Source organism: Macaca mulatta, chromosome 14 (genome assembly GCF_049350105.2).
Source record: "Macaca mulatta isolate MMU2019108-1 chromosome 14, T2T-MMU8v2.0, whole genome shotgun sequence".
In the NCBI taxonomy this organism is placed as follows: domain Eukaryota; kingdom Metazoa; phylum Chordata; class Mammalia; order Primates; family Cercopithecidae; genus Macaca; species Macaca mulatta.
Genome location: NC_133419.1, coordinates 10,437,150 through 10,453,613, shown reverse-complemented (window position 1 = coordinate 10,453,613; position 16,464 = coordinate 10,437,150). Strand labels below are relative to the sequence as shown.

The 16,464-nt window shown below is 51.5% G+C and overlaps 2 long non-coding RNA genes and 1 other non-coding gene across 3 annotated transcripts in view; 2 read left to right on the top strand and 1 right to left on the bottom strand.

Moving 5' to 3' along the window:
- The window catches only part of LOC144334162 (uncharacterized), a 174,838-nt gene that overhangs the window by 141,848 nt on the left and 16,526 nt on the right, over positions 1-16,464 (bottom strand). The gene's annotated exons all lie outside the window — the stretch shown is intronic.
- On the top strand, positions 37-1,382 carry LOC144334167 (uncharacterized). The gene is made up of 3 exons (XR_013403670.1): positions 37-616; positions 747-1,188; positions 1,243-1,382. It is a non-coding gene; the product is annotated as an uncharacterized LOC144334167 (long non-coding RNA).
- Positions 13,459-13,565, top strand: LOC114672598 (U6 spliceosomal RNA). The gene has a single exon (XR_003722985.2). It is a non-coding gene; the product is annotated as a U6 spliceosomal RNA (small nuclear RNA).

Below are 16,464 nucleotides of genomic sequence, written 5' to 3'. Positions count from 1 at the left end.
ACTGAGCAATAGATAGTCCAGAGCCTGGACTGGACTGAAAGAGACTATGTACCCAGGGGGAGGGACGCTATTCACAAGATGGTTTCTGCCACCGGCTTTGAAGGGGGGAGGCTTTTCTAGTTTTTGCTAGAATACTCTCTCGCCAAGTGCAACAGAGGTTGTTCTATATCCCTGAGGACAGACGAGGTCTGGGGAGAGGGGAAGTGTTGCTACAGAGCCTGGTGAACTGATGTGGTGGTGTGACTCCCAATCTAAGGATAAATTGCCAGTGCCATGGCTCACGCCTATAGCCCCAGCACTTTGGGAAGCTGACGCGTGAGGATTGCTTGAGGCCAGGAGTTTGAGACCAGCCTGGGCAACATAGTGAGACCCTGTCTCTAAAAAACAATATTTTTTTGATTAGTTGGGCCTGGTGGCAGGCACTTATAATCCCAGCTACTTGGGAGGCTGAGGCGAGAGGATTGCCTGAGCCTAGGAGTCTGAGGCTGCAGTGAGCCATGATTGTACCACTGCACTCCAGCCTGAGTGACAGAGCAAACAAGACCCTGTTCTTAAAAAAAAAAAAAGTCATTGTGTCTCATGCCTGTAATCCCAGCACTTTGGGAGGCCTAGGCAGGCAGATCACTTGAGGCCAGGAGTTCAAGATCAACCTGGGCAACATGGTGAAGCCGTCTCTACTAAAAATAAAAAAATTAGGCCAGGCTCGGTAACTCACTCCTGTAATCTCAGCACTTTGGGAGGCTGAGGGTGGATCACGAGGGCAAGAGATCAAGACTATCGTAGCCAACAGGGTGAAATCCTGTCTCTACTAAAAATACAAAAATTAGCTGGGCGTGGTGGCACATGCCTGTATTCCCAGCTACTTGGGAGGCTGAGGCAGGAGAATCGCTTGAACCTGGGAGGCAGAGGTTGTAGTGAGCCGAGATCACGCCATTGCACTCCAGCCTGGCGACAGAGTGAGACTCCGTCTCAAAAAAAAAATTAGGTCAGGCGCGGTGGCTCACACCTGTAATCCCAACACTTTGGGAGGCCGAGGCAGGCAGATCACGAGGTCAAGAGATTGAGACCATCCTGGCCAACATGGTGAAACCCCGTCTCTACTAAAAATACAAAAATTAGCCCGGCGTGATGGCATGTGGTGGAGAATCGCTTGAACCTGGGAGGCAGAGGTTGCAGTGAGCCGAGATTGTGCCTTTGCACTCCAGCCTGGGTGAAGAAGCGAGACTCTGTCTCAAAAAAAAGAAAAAAAAATTAGCTTGGTGTGGTGGTGTGTGCCTGTAATTGCAGCTACTTGGAAAGCAGAGGCTGCAGTGAGCTGAGATCGCCCCACTGCACTCCAGCCTGGGTGACAAAGCAAGACTCTCAAAAAAAAAAAAAAAAAGTTAAATTGAGAGTGAAAAGTAACTTGCTCATGGTCCCAGTAGTAAATGGCAGAGCCAAGATTTGAACACAGCGTAGGAGGTGTTACCCTGTTTCACAGTTAGGTAACCTGCAGCTTAGGAAAGAAAGGAGCAAGCCAAGGACACCCACAGCTGTGTGCTTGACTAGGTCCCTTTCTTCCCTATGCTGCCCTGTCCCACGGTGCCTGTGAGAGGCCCAGCTTCTTCCTGAGCTGGAGCTATGGGCCCCAGAGGCCCCTCCCACCCCACTTTGCTATTCCTGGTGCTGGGGGCAAGGGTGGTGTCTCCTGCTTCTGCCCAGCAATGCCAGGGTATTATGCAGTGCGTCCCTGGACAGGACGTTGGTTTCTGTGAAGTCCATCTACGTTCCTGAATTCTGATTGTGCTGAAGTGGGCAAAGAGAACCTGTATTGGGGCTTTAGGAGTATGCTGTGGGGTTTTCTTTTTTTTGAGACAAGATCTCCCTGTCACCCAGGCTGGAGTACAGTGGCACAATCAGCTCACTGCAGCCTCAACCTCCACGGCTTAAGTGATCCTCCCACCTCAGCCTCCCGAGTAGCTGAGACTACAGGCATACGCGATCACACTCAGCTAATTTTTTGTATTTTTAGTAGAGACAAGGTTTCACCATGTTAGCCAGGCTGGTCTCAAACTCTTGAGCTCAGGTGATCCTCCCGCCTCAGCCTCCCAAAGTGCTGGGATTACAGATGTGAGCTCCCAAGCCTGGCCCTGCTGTGGAGTGTTAATTCTTTTAAGGTGAACATTTAATAGTCCCTACAGACTGGCAGGACTGGGGCTGAGGTCACACCATGTGGCGCTGGTGCTTAGTGCAGGCCACCCCAGTGCTGGAGGGAGGAGGCCCTGAGAAATGGGACCAGGCAGGGAGCCTCCTAAGGGGTGGAGGCTGTTTGACTCAGAGCAGGGCTTGGTAGGCCACAGCTGGGAGATTGGGAGCAGGGTGAGAGCCGGCTGTGGCTTCCCTGGCAGTTGAAAGCCAGGCCCTGCGCCTCTCTGGCGTCCTGCTCTGGTACAGGATGGCTCTGTTGCAGCAGGTGAGACCAACGAGTGGCCTGGACACTAGTGGCTCCTGTCCGGCTCCCCGGCCCTGAGCCCCTCAGTGGAGACAAAGGACTAGGCAGCCATGTTCACTGAGGATCATAGTGAGGTCTCAAGCCGCCAAGTGGAACAGCATATGCCCTTGAAGTTGGGCATGTTGTGGAACTGCCCCCATGCCTAGCTCAATGCCTGGCAGGTGGGCCACACGGGTGTCACACATGGGAGATGTTGGGGGACCACTCCTGTGGCGGCCCCTCTCTGGAATGTTGGATATATGGGATGGGAAAGGTAGGGTATGTGGCTGGAGGGGTCCAGGGATGAGGCGCTTGGGCTAGGGCCCTCTGAGTGTCCCGGCAGTGAGACTGGTATACAGGAACAATGAAAAGGAGTGGGGACCTGCCCTAAGCTGATCAGGGGTCTAGAGGCGAGAGAGGCCTATGGGTACTGGAGCTGTGAGCCCAGGCTAGGGGCTTAGAAGGCAGAGGGGCCTGGATGTGGTTCACAGCCTGTTAGGGGTGAGGCTGGGGGCCAGTCCGTGATGGAGGGAAATGTGGCCTGAGAAGCCAGTCTTCACCAAGCTGGAGCCACGGTCCCACACGGGTGCAAATGCGGTGATCTTGCCCTTATCACACAGGGCCGCTGGCTGTGGTCTGTGTTCCGGAAGGGGTTAACCATCACAGGCTCTCAGCAGGCCCGCCCAGCCCTCAGCTTGTACCCTTCCCTCCTGCTGCTGGAACCCTGGGGTGCCCCAGCCAGGACAGCTGTGACTGCCTAGAGAGCAACCGCTCCACCCCCACCCCACCCCGACAGCTGTGTCTGGGCCTGCCCCCTGGAAGCCTGGCAACAGCTGTGCCCCAGGAAGAGCAAACACTCCTCTGAGACCCTTGTCTCTGTCCCGCCCCCTCCCTTGACCGTTGCCTGGTTAGGTTTCCCAAACTAGCTCTTCCAATGATGCCATCTCTCCCTCTACCTTCTCCTGGACTTTGTATTAGTGTCCCCATTTTGCAGATGGGGAAACTAAGGCCCATGGAGGGAAAGGTACATTCTCGAGGTACCCAGCACCCCAGTGTTAGGCCTGTACCTCCTTCCCCCAGGTGGGCACTGGGCCGTTCCTGCAGCTTCACCAGTCTCCTACTGCTGCCCTTAGCCCAAGAGTCCTTCCCCACAGGCAGATGAAGAGGCCCCAGCTGCCCTCTGAGAGCACAGGGCTGGCTCCTTTGCACCCTCACCCTGCAGCCCTCCCTCTGGCCAGCCCCAGGGCTCAGTGCCTGGCACCCACCTCATGTGCCAGGAGGAGAGACCAGGCCAGGTAGGGAAACTGGAGACCCACAACTCAGGTTCTCACCAGGTCCAGCTCAGATGCTTTGGGAGGTGGCAAGCTCTAGAAAGTGTGTAGGGGAGGAGCAGCTGAGGGGTTTTACCTGCTGGCCCCTCAGGACTGGGCTGCGGCTTCCTCCCCAGGCCTCGCAGTTCCATATTTGGACCAGAGCAGCTGCTGGACCAGAGCCTTTTATGGAGAGAGGGCCAGATCTGGGATGGGGAGACCCAGTGTTTATCCAGCCTGTGTGTAAGCAGTGGGTCTGGGGATCTCCTCTGGGGTGGGGCACCTGGTATGACAATCAGTGACAGGAGGCCTGGACCAGCTCCCCTACCCATCCCCAAGGCTTAGGATCTATCCCTAGTGCCCCACTCAGGAGGGAACAGGTTGAGCCCTGGGATCAGAGAGACCAAGGGCTCAAGAGACTTAGGCCTCACTCCTTGGTAGGGAGGGACTCCCTAGCAAGCAATTGGAGCGTGGGGGCAGTCCCAGGTGGGAGAACTGAGCTCCCTGTCTTTGCAGGCAGCACAGCAACTTTCCAGGGTCATAGAGGGGGTCCTTGTCCTGTGGAAGGTTCCTGTCACAGTCTGTCACCACATGGGGCACACCTCCCTCATTGGACCAACAAACCCCCTTCTCCTTGCTTATTTTATTTTTTTTATTTTGAGATGGAGGCTTGCTCTGTCACCCAGGTTGGAGTGCAGTGGTGCGTTCTCGGCTCACTGGAATCTCTGCCTCCCGGGTTCAAGGGATTCTCCTGCCTCAGCCTCCCAAGTAGCTGGGACTACAGGTGTGTGCCACCATGCCCGGCTAATTTTTGTATTTGTAGTAGAAATGGGGTTTCACAAGGCCAGACGCGGTGGCTTACACCTGTAATCCTAGCATTTTGGGAGGCTGAGGCGGGCGGATCATGAGGTCAAGAGATAGAGACCATCCTGGCTAACATGGTGAAACCCCATCTCTACTAAAAATACAAAAAAATTAGCCGGGTATGGCGGTGGGTGCCTGTAGTCCCAGCTACTCGGGAGGCTGAGGCAGGAGAATGGCGTGAACCCAGGAGGCGGAGCTTGCAGTGAGCCGAGATCACGCCACTGCACTCCAGCCTGGGCGACAGAGCGAGACTCCGCCTCAAAAAAAAAAAAAAAAAAAAGAAAAGAAAAGAAATGGGGTTTCACCATGTTGGTCAGGCTGGTCTCGAACTCCTGACTTCATGTGGTCTTCCCGCCTTGGCCTCCTGAAGTGCTGGGATTACAGGCATGAGCCACTGCGCCTGGCCTTATTTTTTAAATTTATTTATTTATTTATTTTGAGACAGAGTCTCACTCTGTCACCCAGGCTGGAGTGCAGTGGCACGATCTCGGCTGACTGCAACCTCTGTTCCCCGGGTTCAAGTGATTCTCCTGCCTCAGCCTCCTGAGTAGCCTGCCACTGTGCCTGGCTAATTTTTGTATTTTTAGTAGAGACATAGTTTAACCATCTTGGCCAGGCTGATCTTGAACTCCTGACCTCGTGATCCACCTGCCTCAGCCTCCGAAAGTGCTAGGATTACAGGCGTGAGTCACCACGCCCGGCCTGGCCTTATTTTTTTGAGACAGGGTCTCGCTCTGTCATCCAGGCTGGAGTGCAGAGGCACCATCATAGCTCAGTGCAGCCTCACCCTCCTGGGCTCAAGCAATGCTCCTGCCTCAGCCTCCCTAGTAGCTAGGACTACAAGTTCGCGCCACCATGCCTGGCTAATTGGTTTTTTTTTTTTTTTTTTTTTTTTTGAGATGGAGTCTAGCTCTGTTGCCCAGGCTGGAGTGCAGTGGCATGATTGGCTCACTGCAGCCGCCGCCTCCCAGGTTCAAGCGATTCTGCTGCCTCAGCCTCCTGAGTAGCTGGGACTACAGGCGCCTGCCACCACACCCAGCTAATTTTTTGTATTTTCAGTAGAGATGGGGTTTCACCGTGTTAGCCAGGATGGTCTCAATCTCCTGATAGCCAGGATGGTCTCAATCTCCTGACCTCGTGATCTGCCCGCCTTGGCCTCCCAAAGTGCTGGGATTACAGGCGTGAGCTACCGCGCCCGGCCAATTGTTTGTTTTTAGTACAGATGGGGGTCTTGCCATGTTGCCCAGGCTGGTCTCGAACTCCTGATCTCAAATGATCCTTCCACCTGGGCCTCCCAAAGCGTTGGGATTACAGGTATGAGCCACTGCATCTGGCCTTGTCAAAAATTTTTAAAGTTTTTAGGCCGGGCGCGGTGGCTCAAGCCTGTAATCCCAGCACTTTGGGAGGCCGAGGCGGGCGGATCACAAGGTCAGGAGATCGAGACCACAGTGAAACCCCGTCTCTACTAAAAATACAAAAAATTAGCCGGGCGCGGTGGCGGGCGCCTGTAGTCCCAGCTACTCAGGAGGCTGAGGCAGGAGAATGGCGGGAACCCGGGAGGCGGAGCTTGCAGTGAGCCGAGATCGCGCCACTGCACTCCAGCCTGGGCAACAGCGTGAGACTCTGTCTCAAAAAAAATAAAAAAATAAAAATTTTTAAAGTTTTTAATTGAAGTGTAACATACGTACAGAAAAGTGCACAAATCATGGAAGTCCCACCACTCACGATGGACTCATCACTAAGTGAACAGGGTGGCCAGAAACCAGAAGCCAATCATGCCTCCTCTCGGCCCCCTGTCTTCCTTCTTCCCCTGGGGTCCCCACCACCTGACTCCCACCTCATGGCTCAGACCTGTCTGCTGTTGGGCTTTGTATAAATAGAAGCATGCAGTCTGTGTTCTTTCAGGTCTGGCCTCTTCCCTCAATATCGTCTGTGGGATCCATCAGTGCTGCAGCTGGAGTTCATTTTCACTACTCTGTCACGTTTCATTGTGTAAATGCGCCACACAGTCTCACTGCCCTCTTGTTGAAGGACTGTGCCTGGATTCTGGTAAGGGTTGGTTGTTGGGAGGGATGGGGATAGAGCAGAGACCTTGGTATTAATCCAATAATTAATCCAAGACCTAGGTGCAAGCCCTGCCTGGCACTAGCAGACTCAGCTGCATTATGGAACCTGTCTGCCAGCCTCTCTTTACTCCACTCTGATAGGGGTTCGGAGAGAAACGCATCATGGAGGCCTGAGGAAAGCCGTGGAGCACAGCACAAACAAAAAGTTCAGTTTCCCAGCGCCAGAAAGTCCCCATCACCTCCTAGAGTATCTCTAGGCCCCTTGCCTGTGTTGGGGCTCGGGACACACCACCCCAAAATGCAACTGTAGGAGAACAGAATATCCCACCCTGAAATATACTACCTCGACATATTTTGAGCTGGTTATTCAGAGAAACTGCAGACATAGGAGAAGCTCTGAAAAGCTAACCTTTTTAATGTTTTAATTTTTTTTTTTTGAGACAGTTTTTTGCTCATTGCCCAGGCGGGAGTGCAATGGCGTGATCTTGGCTCACTACAACCTCTGCCTCCCAGATTCAAGCAATTCTCCTGCCTCAGCCTCCTGAATAGCTGGGATTGCAGGTGCCCGCCACCATGCCCAGCTAATTTTTGTATTTTTAGTAGAGATGGGGTTTTACCACGTTGGCCAGGCTGGTCTTGAACTCCTGACCTCAGGTGATCTGCCCACCTTGGCCTCCCAAAGTGCTGGGATTACAGGTGTGAGCCACCATGCCCGGCAAAAAGCTAACCTTTTTGAGAAGAAAAGTATTTTTATCTGAGGAAAGTAAATCAATCCTATCCATCTATCTATCTATCTATCTATCTATCTATCTATCTATCTATCTATCTATCTATCTATCTAGATGGAGTCTCACTCTGTTGCCCAGGCTGGAGTGCAGTGGCATGATCTCAGCTCACTGCAGCCTCCGCCTCCCAGGTTCAAGCGATTCTCCTGCTTCAGCCTCCTGGGTAACTGGGACTACAGGCGCGCGCCACCATACCTGGCTAATTTTTGTATTTTTAGTGGAGATGGAGTTTCACCATATTGGCCAGGATGGTCTTGAACTCCTGACTTGAAGTGCTGGGATTACAGGTATGAGCCACCACTCCCAGCATAAGGAATGTAAATCTTTTTAATTATTAGGCCCAGAGAGATACAAACATGAGACAGTAATTACATCTTACTCTCTTTTGAGCTATGTGTTCATCTCTTGAAACTGCTTACTATTGCCTCAAGTAGCTACAAATTAACCTAACAGTGCCACGCCAGACACTATAACCCATACCCTGTAATGTAACACTAATCAGCTTCATTTCTATAAACCAATAATTCCTTACAAACAACATTGTGTTGCAGAATAGGAGTCCCAATCCAGACCCCAAGAGAGGGTTCTTGGACCTCCTGCAAGAGGTAATTTGGGGCAAGTCCATAGCATAAAGCGAAAGCAAATTGTTTAAGAAAAGAAAGGAGGCTGGGTGCAGTGGCTCATGCCTGTAATTCCAGCACTTTGGGAGGCTGAGGCAGGCAGATCACGAGGTCAGGAGATCGAGACCAGCCTGACCAACGTGGTGAAACCCCGTCTCTACTAAAAATACAAAAATTAGCTGGGTGTGGTGCTATGCACCTGTAATCCCAGCTACTCCGGAGGATGAGGCAGGAGAATTGCTTGAACCTGGGAGGCAGAGTTTGCAGTGAGCTGAGATTGCACCATTGAAATCAAGCCTGGGTGACAGAGTGAGACTCCATAACCAATCAATTTAGGCTGGGTGTGGTGGCTCATGCCTGTAATACCAGCAGTTTGAAGGCCAAGGCAGGTAGATTGCTTGAGGCCAGGAGTTTGAGACCAACGTGGTGAAATACCGTCTCTACTAAAAATACAAAAATTAGCTGGGCATGGTGGCGCGCGCCTGTAATCCCAGCTACTCAGGAAACTGAGGCAGGAGAACCGCTTGAACCCGGGAGGCGGAGATTGCAGTGAGCTGAGATGGCGCCACTGCACTCCAGCCTGGGTGACAGAGCAAGATTCCATCTCAAAATAATAATAATAATAATAATAAATAAATTGGCCGGGCGCGGTGGCTCACGCCTGTAATCCCAGCACTTTGGGAGGCCGAGGCGGGCGGATCACAAGGTCAGGAGATCGAGACCACGGTGAAACCCCGTCTCTACTAAAAATACAAAAAATTAGCCAGGCGCGGTGGCGGGCGCCTGTAGTCCCAGCTACTCAGGAGGCTGAGGCAGGAGAATGGCGTAAACCCAGGAGGCGGAGCTTGCAGTGAGCCGAGATCGCGCCACTGCACTCCAGCCTGGGCGACAGAGCGAGACTCCATCTCAAAAAAAAAAAAATAAATAAAAATAAATAAATAAATAAATAAATTTAGGCTGGGCATAGTGGTTCACGCTTGTAATCCCAGCACTTTGGGAGGGCAAGGTAGGCGGATTGCCTGAGGTCAGGAGTTCAAGACCAGTCTGGCCAACATGGTGACTACAAAAAAATTTAGCCAGGCATGGTGGCATGCGCCTGTAATCCCAGCTACTCAGTAGGCTGAGGGAGGGGAATTGCTTGAACCTGGGAGGCAGAGGTTGCGGTGAGCCAAGATCGTGGCACTGCTCTGCAGTCTGGGCGACAGAGCAAGACTCTGTCTCAAAAAAAAAAAAAAAAAAAAAAAGAATGCCTAAACTATTGAGAGTGCAGCCCGGCAGGTCTCAGCTTTATTTTACCCAGCCCCTACTCAAGATGGAGTCTCTCTGGTTCAAACACCTCTGACAATTGTATGGGCTCACTCCCTGTCCCCCGTTTTGTTACTTTATTATTATTTTTTGAGACAGGGTCTCACTGTGTCACTCACGCAGTGGCATGATCATGGCTTACAGCAGCCTCTATCTCCCAGGCTCAAGCAATCCTCCCACCTCAGCCTCCCAAGTAGCTGAGACTACAGGTACTCGCATGTCACACCATTATTATTTTTGTGTAGAGACAAAGGTTTTACTTCGTTGCCCAGTCTGGTCTTGAACTCCTGGTTTCAAGCGATCCTCCTGGCTCCCTGTCTTCTTTTTTTGCTTTTAAAAATCCACTTACAGGCCAGGCATGGTGGCTCACGCCTGTAATCCCAGCATTTTGGGAGGCTGAGGCAGGCAGATCACTTGAGGTCAGGAGTTCAAGACCAGCCTGACCAACATGGGAAATCCCGTCTCTACTAAAAATACAAAAATTGGCCGGGTGCAGTGGCTCATGCCTGTAATCCCAGCACTTTGGGAGGCTAAACCAAGCTGATCACGAGGTCAGGAGATCGAGACCATCCTGGTTAACACGGTGAAACCCCGTCTCCACTAAAACATACAAAAAATGAGTCGGGTATGGTGGTGGGTGCCTGTAGTCCCAGATACTGGGGAGGCTGAGGCAGGAGAATGGTGTGAACCTGGGAGGCGGAGCTTACAGCGAGTCGAGATCTCGCCACTGCACTCCAGCCTGGGCGGCAGAGCGAGACTCTGTCTCAGAAAAAAAAGTAAATAAATAAAATTTAAAAATAAAAAGTAAAAATACAAAAATTAGCCAGGTGTGGTGGTAGGCACCTGTAATCCAAGCTATTCAGGAGGCTGAAGCAGGAAAATCACTTAAACCCAGGAGGCGGAGGTTGCAATGAGTTGAGATGGTGCCACTGCACTCCAGCCTGGGTGACAGAGCAAGACACTCTCTCAAAAAAAAAAAAAAAAAAATGCAGTTACAACTGCTGCTAATCAGAGTGTATATTCAGGATAACTTGATTCTATGCTCCCAGGTTATAATCATCAAACTTGGCCCAAATAAGCTCTCTGCTTATGTTAATTTTGTTTCAGCTTCTTCCTTTTAGGTTGCTATTTTGTAATTTACATGCATAATGGAAATTATATTAGTAGTCTTACATTGGTAAGAGTATCTTATATCAGGAAGAGGGCTGCTCCAGACAACTTTTTTTTTTTTTTTTTTTTTGAGACGGAGTCTTGCTGTGTCACCCAGGCTGGAGTGCAATGGCCAGATCTCGGCTCACTGCAAGCTCCGCCTCCCGGGTTCACGCCATTCTCCTGCCTCAGCCTCCCGAGTAGCTGGGACTACAGGCACCCGCCACCTCGCCCGGCTAGTTTTTTTTTTGTATTTTTTATTAGAGACGGGGTTTCACCGTGTTAGCCAGGATGGTCTCGATCTCCTGACCTCGTGATCCACCCGTCTTGGCCTCCCAAAGTGCTGGGATTACAGGCTTGAGCCACCGCGCCCGGCCAACTTTTTTTTTTTTGAGACAGAGTCCTGCTCTGTCACCAGGCTGGACTGCAGTGGTGCCATCTCAGCTTACTGCAACCTCTGCCTCCTGGTTTCACGTGATTCTCCTGCCTTGGCCTACCGAGTAGCCAGGACTATAGGTGCCCGCCGCCACACCCAGCTAGCTTGATTTTTTTGTATTTTCAGTAGAGACGGGTTTCACCATGTTGGCCAAGATGGTCTCAATCTCTGGACCTCGTGATCTGCCCACCTCGGCCTCCTAAAGTGCTGGGATTACAGGTGTAAGCCACCAGGCCTGGCCCAAACAATTTTGATCACCGGAGACTTCATCTGTGTAATAAGACAGCCCTTTTTCACCATACACATCCTCCCCTCACCCTCATAGCCCCTGAGAACTCCCATCCCCTGTTTCTTTCTGTAGCTCAGGATGCTATATAAGCTTCAGCTGACCCTTCGAGCTGCATGTTTTGTGGTACTCCCTTGTGTGTGTGTATTAGGGTTCTCTAGAGGGACAGAACTAATAGGATATATGTATATAAAGGGGAGTTTATTAAGTATTAACTTACATGATCACAAGGTCCCACAATAGGCTGCCTGCAAGCTGAGGAGCAAGGAGAGCCAGTCCAAGTTCCAAAACCGAAGAACTTGGAATTTGATGTTTGAGGGCAGGAAGCATCCAGCATGGGAGAAAGTTGTAGGCTGGGAGGCGAGGCCAGGCTTGTCTTTTCACATTTTTCTGCCTGCTTTATATTCTAGCCCCACTAGCAGGTGATTAGATGGTGCCCACCCAGATTAAGGGTGGGTCTGCCTTCCCCAGCACAGACTCAAATGTTCATATCCATTGGCAACACCCTCACAGACACACCCAGGATCAGTATCCTTCAATCTAATCAAATTGACACTCAGTACTAACCATCATAATATGCATCTAATTAGAAATGTTTTGGCCGGGCGCGGTGGCTCACGCCTGTAATCCCAGCACTTTGGGAGGCCGAGGCGGGCGGATCACAAGGTCAGGAGATCGAGACCACGGTGAAACCCCGTCTCTACTAAAAATACAAAAAATTAGCCGGGCGCGGTTGTGGGCGCCTGTAGTCCCAGCTACTCGGGAGGCTGAGGCAGGAGAATGGCGTGAACCCGGGAGGCGGAGCTTGCAGTGAGCCGAGATCGCGCCACTGCACTCCAGCCTGGGCGACAGAGCGAGACTCTGTCTCAAAAAAAAAAAAAAAAAAAAAAAAAAAAAAAAAAAATGTTTTTTCACCTGTTGATCTAAGTCAATTTAGTTCATAGTCCAGCCAAAGAACCTAGAGGGGTGGAGGGAAGCCATTTTTCTGTTGCCTACACCTGACAGTGCTCTAATTGGGGAGTTATTCCTTTGTTTCCCGGTGCCAGACAAGCCCAGGTGGGCAGCAGGGAGGTCCTTGCCTCTTCCTTTTCCCAGCGGCAGCCAGCTGGGGCCTGGGTCTCTTAGCCCTGTGCCCCTGGGGATTGGGGAGGAAGTTTAGAAGCATGTATCCCAGGCTGTTTGCTAGGACTCAGCACAGGGCAAGAACAGGGCCCTTAGTGGTTGTGGGTGGGGTTGGGCTGAGATTGCTAAGACTGGGGCCAGGCATGGTGGCTCACGCCCGTAATCATAGCACTTTGGGAGGCTGAGGCAGGTGGATCACTTGAGGTCAGGAGGTTTTTTTTGTTTTGAGACAGAGTCTTGCTCTGCTGCCCTGCAAGCTCCGCCTCCCGGGTTCACACCATTCTCCTGCCTCAGCCTCCCAAGTAGCTGGAACTACAGGCACACACCACCATGCCCGGCTAATTTTTTTTTGTATTTTTAGTAGAGGCAGGGTTTCACCATGTTAGCCAGGATGGTCTCGATCTCCTGACCTTGTGATCCGCCCACCTTGGCCTCCCAAAGTGCTGGGATTACAGGCGTGAGCCACCGTGCCTGGCCAAGGTCAGGAGTTTTGAGACCAGCCTGGCCAACATGGTGAAACCGTGTCTCTACTAAAAATACAAAAATTAGGCCGGGCGCGGTGGCTCAAGCCTGTAATCCCAGCACTTTGGGAGGCCGAGACGGGCGGATCATGAGGTCAGGAGATCGAGACCATCCTGGCTGACACGGTGAAACCCCGTCTCTACTAAAAAATACAAAAAAAAAAAAAAAAAAAAAACTAGCCGGGCGAGGTGGCGGGCGCCTGTAGTCCCAGATACTCGGGAGGCTGAGGCAGGAGAATGGCGTGAACCCGGGATGTGGAGCTTGCAGTGAGCCGAGATCTGGCCACTGCACTCCAGCCTGGGCGGCAGAGCGAGACTCCGTCTCAAAACAAACAAACAAACAAACAAAAAAAAATTAGCCAGGCGTGGTGTCACGTGGCTGTAATCCCAGCTATTGGTGAGGCTGAGGCAGGAGAATCACTTGAACCTGGGAGGCAGAGTTTGCAGTCAGCTGAGAGCGTACCACGGCAAACCAGCCTGGGCTACAGAGCGAGACTCTGTCAAAAAAAAAACAAAAAAAAACAGTGCTCACTTCGGCAGCACATACACTAAAATTGGAAAGATACAGAGAAGATTAGCATGGCCCCTGTGCAAGGATGACACGCAAATTCGTGAAGCGTTCCATATTTTTTGAAGGGATTACAAACCAAGAGATACAAGTGGCTTCTAGAAATTAAAAAAGGTAATGGATTCTGCCCTGGAGCCCCGACAAGAAATACTGGCCTCTGACATCTTGATTTTATATTGCTGAGCTTTAGAAGTGTAAGAATATAAATTTGTGGTGTTGTAAGCCAAAAACAAACAACAAACTAGAATGGGGTGGGGAAGATGAGGGGGCAGTGAAGAGGGATGAGCTTGGGGCCTGGGAACACATCCCTCCAGAGGAAGCCGAGACACAGCTCCCCTTCTAGGGCACTCCCAGTTCATTGCCGCCTTGCTGTGACACCCGCCCCCACCACCCATGGACTGAGGTTTCTCTTCCGAAGCTCCTGTTTCTCAATCTCTTGCCACCCCATCGCCACCCCCTGCCACAGACTTTGGTTATTAACCTCAATGTCAAAACTGGAACTTCTGGAAAGTCCACCTCTGCAGCAGCATGTGTGGTGGCTAAAAGCATGGGTTTTGGAGGCAACAGACCCGCCCTGTAATCCTGGCAAGGCAGCCTTGTAGCTTCATGATCTTGATCAAGTCACCTGACTCTTCAGGCCTATTTCCTCATTTGTAAAAAATTTGAAATAGGCCAGGTGCAGTGGCTCTCGCCTGTAATCCCAGGATTTTGGGAGGCCATGGTGGGAGGATTGCTTGAGCCCGGGAGTTCAAGACCAGCCTGGGCAACATAGTGGGACTCTGACTCTACAAAAAATAAAAAGTTAGCCAGGTATGGCGGTGTGTGCCTGTAGTCCCAACTACTCGGGAAACTGAGGCAAGAGGATCACTTGAGCCTGGGAGGTCGAGGATGCAGTGAGCTGTGGTCATGACACTGCACTCCAGCCTAGGCAACAGAGCAAGACACTGTCTCAGATAATTGAAATAATAGTAGTATCTCTTTCATGACATTATTGTAAACCTGGAATGAGGTTGTACCATTAAGACCTGGCCCAGTGGCTGGTCCCACACCCCCTTTCCTTGTCTGCCTTCTACCTAAGTTCAATACTGTTCAGTCTCCTGCAGTTTAGAAACATTCAGAGTGTCTGGTTGGAAACAGTGGTGAACCAACACAGGCTCTGCCCTCAGGTGGCCCCTAGTCTTGATGGAGACCCACCATGTGGGGCAGGGCTGTCACAGGTGTTGCTGGACAGAGAGGAGAGACAGGCTTGGGGTGGCCAGTGAAGGCATCCTGAGTAGTCCCACCCCACGTATCTTCCTAGCACATCATCGTTTTATTTTCACTGCGACACTTACACAATCGTTTCTAATTAAGTGCCCATTTATTGTCTGTTTTTTACCTTCAGAATGTCAGCTTTGTGACAAGAAACTTTATCCACCTCGTTTATACTGGTGTCTACAATGGTTCCTAACACACAGTAAAGGCTGACAAGTATTCACTGAATAAAGTAAGTGGTATCATTAACTGGAAGCCAGGAAGCAGGAGTTAGCTTGGTGAAAAAGGCAGCCTGGATAGGAGCTGAAAAAATGAACATAAAATGCAGAAGCAAGGCCGGGCACAGTGGCTCACGCCTGTAATCCCAGCACTTTGGGAGGCTGAGGCAGGCAGATGACATGAGGCCAGGAGTTCAAGACCAGGCTGGCCAACATGGTGAAACCCTGTCTCTATTAAAAAAGCAAAAATTAGCCGGGTGTGTAATTCCAGCTGCTTGGGAGGCTGAGGCAGGAGAATCGCTTGAACCAGTGAGGTGGAGGTTGCAGTGAGCCGAGATTGCACCACTGCACTCCAGCCTGGGTGACAGCATGTCTCAAAACAAAACAAAACAAAACAAAACCCAAAGTTCAGAGGCCAGGCCAGGCGCGGTGGCACATGCCTGTAATCCCAGCACTTTGGGAGGCTGATCTGGGCGGATCGCTTCAGCTTACGAGTTTGAGACCAGCTTGGCTAACATAGCAAGACCCCCCTCCATTTCTACAAAAATTAGGCTGGGCGCGGTGGCTCACGCCTGTAATCCCAGCACTTTGGGAGGCAGAGGCAGTCGGATCACCTGAGGTCAGGAGTTCTAGACTACCTTGGCCAAAATGGTGAAATTCCGTCTCTACTAAAAATACAAAAATTAGCTGCGCGCAGTGGCAGGCACCCGTAGTCCCTGCTACTAGGGAGGCCAAGGCAGGAGAATCACTTGAACCCGGGAGGTGGAGGTTGTAGTGAGCTGAGATCACACCACTGCACTCCAGCCCGGGTGACAGAGTGAGACCCTGTCTCAAAAAAAAAAAAAAAACAAGGCTGGGCACGGTGGCTCACACCTGTAATCCCAGCACCTTGGGAGACCGACGTGGGTGGATCGCCTGAAGTCAGGAGTTCAAGACCAGCCTGGCCAACATGGTGAAACACTGTCTCTTTTTTTTTTTTTTTTTTTTTGAGACGGAGTCTCGCTGTGTCGCCCGGGCTGGAGTGCAGTGGCCGGATCTCAGCTCACTGCAAGCTCCGCCTCCGGGGTTTACGCCATTCTCCTGCCTCATCCTCCCCAGTAGCTGGGACTACAGGCGCCCGCCACCTCGCCCGGCTAGTTTTTTGTATTTTTTTAGCAGAGACGGGGTTTCACCGTGTTCGCCAGGATGGTCTCGATCTCCTGACCTCGTGATCCGCCCGTCTCGGCCTCCCAAAGTGCTGGGATTACAGGCTTGAGCCACCGCGCCCGGCCAGTTTTTTGTATTTTTTAGTAGAGACGGGGTTTCACCGTGTTAGCCAGGATGGTCTCGATCTCCTGACCTCGTGATCCACCCGTCTCGGCCTCCCAAAGTGCTGGGATTACAGGCTTGAGCCACCGCGCCCGGCCGAAACACTGTCTCTACTGAAAATACAGAAAATAGCTGGGCATGGTGGCAGATGCCTGTAATCCCAGCTACTCAGGAGGCTGAGG